The sequence below is a fragment of the Silene latifolia genome, chromosome 3, assembly GCF_048544455.1.
Source record: "Silene latifolia isolate original U9 population chromosome 3, ASM4854445v1, whole genome shotgun sequence".
NCBI classification, from domain to species: domain Eukaryota; kingdom Viridiplantae; phylum Streptophyta; class Magnoliopsida; order Caryophyllales; family Caryophyllaceae; genus Silene; species Silene latifolia.
The window spans coordinates 71,605,724-71,612,032 of NC_133528.1; the positions used below are offsets into that span (position 1 = coordinate 71,605,724).

The 6,309-nt window shown below is 40.7% G+C and overlaps 1 non-coding gene across 1 annotated transcript; it reads left to right on the plus strand.

The window, feature by feature from the left end:
* The first annotated feature begins 4,102 nt into the window (after window positions 1-4,102).
* Window positions 4,103-4,209, plus strand: LOC141650669 (small nucleolar RNA R71). The gene has a single exon (XR_012546688.1). It is a non-coding gene; the product is annotated as a small nucleolar RNA R71 (small nucleolar RNA).
* Window positions 4,210-6,309: the final 2,100 nt, after the last annotated feature.

Genomic DNA, 6,309 nt, shown 5'->3' on the forward strand with positions numbered 1-6,309 from the left:
CCACCCTCCTTTGCTTTGTACTTGTTATCCTTATTGAAGTTAGGATCAAAGTGCTTGGCTAGGAGTGTAACTAGGCCGTCATTGACAATAACGGTCGTGCCCTTCTTCCCACTATCGATGTTGAGCCATCTATCTACCAAGAGCCTCAAAGAATTGTAAGGCTTGGTGTGAACTCTTCCGATATTCAAAGCCGATTCAAGGAGAATAAAATCAAGTCTTGTGAAATGGTTGGTATCTTTCCTAGCAATTATGGTGTTATCCACGACCTTGTGCCATACTCTTATGCCCGGATGGTGGACCAAAAGAGCACGACTCGCATGAAAATCCTCAAATTTCTTCCCGGAGATTGCCTCCCAAAGAGGCTCGGGGTCATACTTTCCATAATGCTTAAGATAACGCGATTCATCACTAAGACCCAAAATTTCACCCAATTCCCGAAAGGTAATGCGTCTACTAACATTAGCTAGACGAAACTCGATATTCTCCCGATTCTCAACTTTGGTGACTTTCAAAGAACTTAAAAATTCCAAGGTAAGGGAGGGGTATGTCAATTCCCTTGTTTCAAACAATTTCTTTAACCCCATGGCATTGAAAAAGGCTTTTGTTTGTTCAAAAACACCCAATTTTTGTAAGGTATCTTCACATATGAATTTGGTGGATTGTAATGACTTCATAGCAAACTTGACAAAGGTATTTCTATGGGTATCGGAAATAAAAGTTACCTCCGGATAATGCAAAAGTTGACCAATTACCGGAGTAGAAGGTGTTGTTGCTCCCATAGAAGGTTGTTGTTGATGTTGCACTTCCAAGTTTGGTGTTGCTACCACCATAGCCAATGCTTTCTTTGTTTGAAGAGCCTTTTGCCTTTGTGAGAGTGCCTTAGCCTTTGGTGCCTTTGTTGCCTTTGTTGCTCCCTTAGTCCTTGCCATTGATGAACTAACCAAGAAAAGAATGAAAAATCTTCAATTTGTAGTATGCCCAAATCGATTTGAAGGTGAAAGGCTTTGCCTTTATGAAAACAAAAATCGACTCAAAGGTTGAAGATTTTGTGCTTGGTTTTGATTTTTGTTGAGGAAGGAGTGATATGATTAATTTGTTGTTGGAAGGATGGTTTGATTTGATTTTGGTGAATGTTGTTGAGGGTTTTTGTTTTTGTGATGGAGAGGATGAGGGTTTTGATGTTGTGGGTAGTGTTTATGAATGAATGAATGAATGAATGAAAGTGGGAGGGGTTTTAAAGAGGCCGAAAATTTCGAATCTGCAGGGGCAATCCGTGCGGATTCTGCCCAATCCGTGCGGATTCTGCTCTTTCTGAACTTCGCAAAACTCGCCTAAAGACGGGCGGATTTGTTACAATCCGCTCGGATTTGCTGAACACGGGACGGGCGGATTTTCTCTAAGACGGACGGATTTCTGTCCAGAGAAATTTGCTTGTTTTCCTCAGCTGCAAAGACGGACGTCTTTCTTACAAGACGGACGGATTATACAAGACGGGCGGATTCTGTGGAATCCGCTCGGATTTTAGCACAGTCAGGAAATTTTCAAAATTTAGCTCAGTTCAAGACGGGCGTCTTTTCTGCAATACGCTCGGATTATGTAAGACGGGCGGATTCTCTGGAATCCGCTCGGATTCTTCCTCTATGTACACGGATTCAGTTTCACCCGTGCACAGCGCATTTCCCTTATCATTCTTCCATTCTTTCTTCAAGTCTTGTGTTCTTCATTGTGGGGGCACTACTAAGGCATGGATAGCCTAGGCAATTGCCATCCCCACACTAAGGTAAAGCACTACACATCAATTGAAATTGTTAGTCCCTCCCTCACTTCTCTCTTACATGACAATTATTTTGATCATAGTAAATAAAAAATCCAAAGATGACAAAAAATGCAATACAAGAATTGAAAAGTAAGTTAGGGAGTTAGAAATATTTACAAGTGGTGGTTTAGGGAGGACTCCACCAAACTCTCATTCTTGATGAGATGTCAAGGGGGCATGTCCAAGGTGTTGTTGATGTTGCTCAACACCTTGAAGAAGTAATTAAAAGCTTGTTCATTATCATGGTAGAGGTTCTCAATAGACTTTGGCCCTTGTTGTTGATCATGATCGATGGCATGTCCAATGTAGGGATTAAAAATCCCTTCAAATTCGTCGTCCCAAAGACCACAAACTTCATTGAGTTGATCATTGAAAATCTCTTGCTTAGATGGAGACAACTCTCCCAATTTCTTCTCTTGGCCAATGAGGCCATCCTCTTCTTCCTTGGTTGATTTTGATGAGCTTTGCAAGCTCTCGTTGTCACAATTCACTTGCTCTTTGAATGGAGCATCTTTAACTTTCTTCTTCCATTGGAGTTCCAATTTATTCCTTTCATCTTTTCGGCTATAATGATCAATCATGAAACATGGCTCATGCAAATGAGGAGCTCTCATAGTCTTGTCAAGATTAAAAGTTATGCTTTCATCTCCCACTTCTAGAGTGAGCTCACCATGTTTCACATCAATTACCGCACCGGCGGTGTGTAGGAAAGGTCTTCCTAGGATGATTGGAATGTTGGAATCCTCCTCCATATCACCAATGACAAAGTCCACCGGGATGAAAAACTTCCCAATTCGCACGGGGACATCTTCCCATATCCCTAACGGTGTCTTCGTCGATCTATCGGCCATTTGGAGTGTGATGTTGGTGCATTTAAGCTCTCCCATCCCCAACCTTTTACTTACCGAGTACGGCATGACACTCACACTAGCCCCTAGATCACATAAAGCTTTGTTGATCGTCGTGTCGCCAATGGTACACGGTATTGAGAAGCTTCCCGGATCCTTTAGCTTTGGAGGTGAACCCCCTTGAAGTATTGCACTACTCACCTTAGTGAAGGCGATAGTCTCAAGCTTCCGGATCGACTTCTTCTTTGTGAGGATATCTTTCATGTATTTCGCATAGGCCGGAACGTGATTGATTAATTCCGTGAAAGGAATTGAGACTTCTAAGTTCTTCACAATTTCCATGAACTTTCCAAGTTGATCGTCAAATTTGGGCTTGGCTTGACGACTTGGAAAAGGAAGTCTAATCACAATGGGCTCCTTCTCCTTGGCCTTGTCTTCATTTTTCTTTGAACTTTCTTCTTTTGATGATTCTCCATCTTTGGAGTTTTGCACAATTTCTTCCTTTTCACTAGCTTCCACAACTTCATCCTCAACTTGCTTCTTCGGTGCTTCATACCTTGTACCACTTCTCAAGTGAATGGCACTAACCGTTTCATGTCTAGGGAGATTACTTTGAGGTGGTAATTGCCCCTTTTGTCTTTGTGAGCTTGAAGATGCTAGTTGAGTCAATTGTGTTTCCAACATCTTGGTGTGAGCTAGAATGTTGTTGATGGTGGTTTCCTTTGCTTGGCTATCTTTTTGCATTTAAGTGAAAAATTCTTGTTGATTCTTTTGCATTTGGAGGACCGCTTTTTGGACATCAAAGCCTTGGTCATTTTGGTGATTGTATGGATTTTGATTTTGTTAACCTTGGTTTTGATTGTTAAAGGGTCTTTGATTTTGGTTTCTCATGGGTGGTGGAGTGTATGTTGTTTGAGGGTTTTAAACATTTTGGCTTTTGTATGAGAGATTTGGATGGAATTTGGTGTTTTCATTGTAAAAGTTGGAATAAGGGGTACCACTCTTGTATGCTTGGAAAGCATTCACTTGTTCATTTGTTCCCCTACATTCTCCTTGGTCATGTCCCAAAGTTCCACAATTCTCACATATCCCACTTGGGATTGATGAGGATGCCGTCATGGCATTAACATGATGCTTTGATGATTTTGAATTTTCCTCAAGTCTAGCCATAGCTTGTTCAAACTTCAAGTTGATTGTGTCAATGTGAGCACTAAGTTGAGCACCCAATTGAGTAACGGAGTCCACTTCATGCTTTCCTCCTCTAGTAGCCTTGCGAGGTCTACTATATTGTGAGTTATGGACCGCCATTTCCTCAATCTTGTTCCATGTTTGATTGTCATCAACTTCGGTGAACATTCCATTTGATCCCATATTGAGAATGTTCCTAGAATCTTCATATAAACCATTCCAAAATTGTTGCACCAAAAACCATTCGCTAAGTCCATGGTGAGGACATGAGCGACAAATTCCCTTGAACCGCTCCCAAGCTTCATACAAAGACTCTTCATCCCTTTGCTTAAAACCCGTGATTTGAGCTCTTAGCATGTTAGTCTTTTCCGTTGGGTAGAATTTTTTGTAGAAAGCTAGAGCCAACTTCTTCCAAGAATCTATTCCAAGGGTGGCCTTATCAAGGCCCTTCAACCATTGCTTCGCGGTGCCGATTAAGGAAAAAGGAAATAAGACCCATCTAATTTGGTCTTGAGTCACGCCCGTTTGAGAGATAGCATCACAATAATCGCAAAAGGTTTCCATATGAGAATGAGGGTCCTCACTAGGCATCCCCCCAAATTGGCTCCTCTCAACTAATTGGATGAAGGCGGACTTGGCAATAAAATTTCCGGTGAGATGTTGCGGTGTAGGAGTACCATTTGGTAGATTCTCCTCGGTGGGTACGGAGTGTGACGAGAATTTTGGCATAGTAGGTGGATTTTGTGGGGTATTGTGTAATGGGTTTTCTTGTCCTTCTATTGCGAAAGGATTGACAAACTCACTAGTGGGTTGGACAACTTCACTAATACCTCGTAAATTCGTCCTAACAACTCTCCTATTGTTCGTCAAGGTTCTTTCGATTTCACGGTCAAAAGGTAAAAAATCACCTTGTAACCTTCTAGACATGCAAAATATCAAACAACTCGAAAATGATTAGAACAAACCTTGAGGAGTTTTACTTCCTCAAGGCGAAGAAAGACACAACTAATGACAATAAAAAGAAATCTAAATCAAACAAACACCGTCCCCGGCAACGGCGCCATTTTTTGATGCGATCCCGCTAAGTGTTCACAAATTAAGATGTGGTCGTTGGTCACGGTCGAATCAAAACACAATTTATAGCTCCACAAACAACTCTACAATTAGTAAAGAGGCAAGTAAAGGTCGGATCCCAAGGGACGGGAGTTGAAATGAGATTTCTATTGTAACTAGTGATGTCTAAGGGGTGTCACAAATTGGGTTGATGTAGAAGGTTACTAAACTAAAAAAACAATGAAAATAAATCAAGCAAGATGAATTAAAGGGGTGTAAACAATTGATTAAAGGCACTAGGGTGTCATGGGATCATAGGGGAATCATGGGATATGATCATACAAACATGTTCTCAAATTATAAGCAAGCAATTATTGTTGTGATGGATTGAGTTGGGTTATATCTTACAATCCTAGGAAAGTTTGGGTCCCGGAGCCGAATCGATTAGATTGTACAACACCTACAAGTCGACTTAATCTTCCCTACTCAACAACATGCATGGTCTAATGAGACTCGAGTTGGGTTATGTCTTACAAGTCTCATTGAAAAGATAGAAGATGATAGTAAATGCAAGGATTCATAGGCTTAGCATTTCATCAAATATAACATGTGCATGAGTTGAGATCAAAACAAGCAAGCAAATAAAACATGAAAGCATATTAATTTAAGCATGAATCATTCCCCATGTTGGTTTCCCCTAATCACCCACTAACCCTAGCTAAGAGACTACTCACTCATTATCATGTTGATCATGCTAGCAAGGTTGTCAATCATACCAACAATATGAAACATGATGAATAAATGAAAGTAATTAACAATAATTAAAAAGGGATTAAGAGATTATACCTACTAATGATTCCAATAATAAAGCAAAGATAAAAGAAGTACTTGAATGCTTGATTGAGAGGTTGTCAATCTCCCAACAATAACCCAAAATAATCTTCAATTACCCAAAATAAATGATGAACAAAAGAGAGATTAAAGAACTAAAACTTGGATTAAAACTTGATTAATACTTGATTACAATATTAAAGAGAGATTTGATTGATATTAACTACACTAATTATTGATAAGAAGAACATGCTCCTCTAATTAGACTAATGGGGTATTTATAGTGGAAATTAGGGAGGATGCATTAGGGTTAACTAAGGGCTAAACTAGTAATTACACTTTTTAAGTTGAGCAAGGAGGAGCCGGTATTTTCTGAGAGAAGGGCTTCTCTTTTCGTAGCTTGGAGAAGACAATCCGTGCTGTGCTAGAATCCGGGCGGAATAGGGTCGGGACGGGCGGATTCTGGCTTTGGAATCCGAGCGGATTCATGGGAATCCGGGTGGATTGTGGAGGGGGAATCCGAGCGGATTGTGGCAAAGCCGCTCGGATTGTGCTGCTGCGGGATGGACGGAT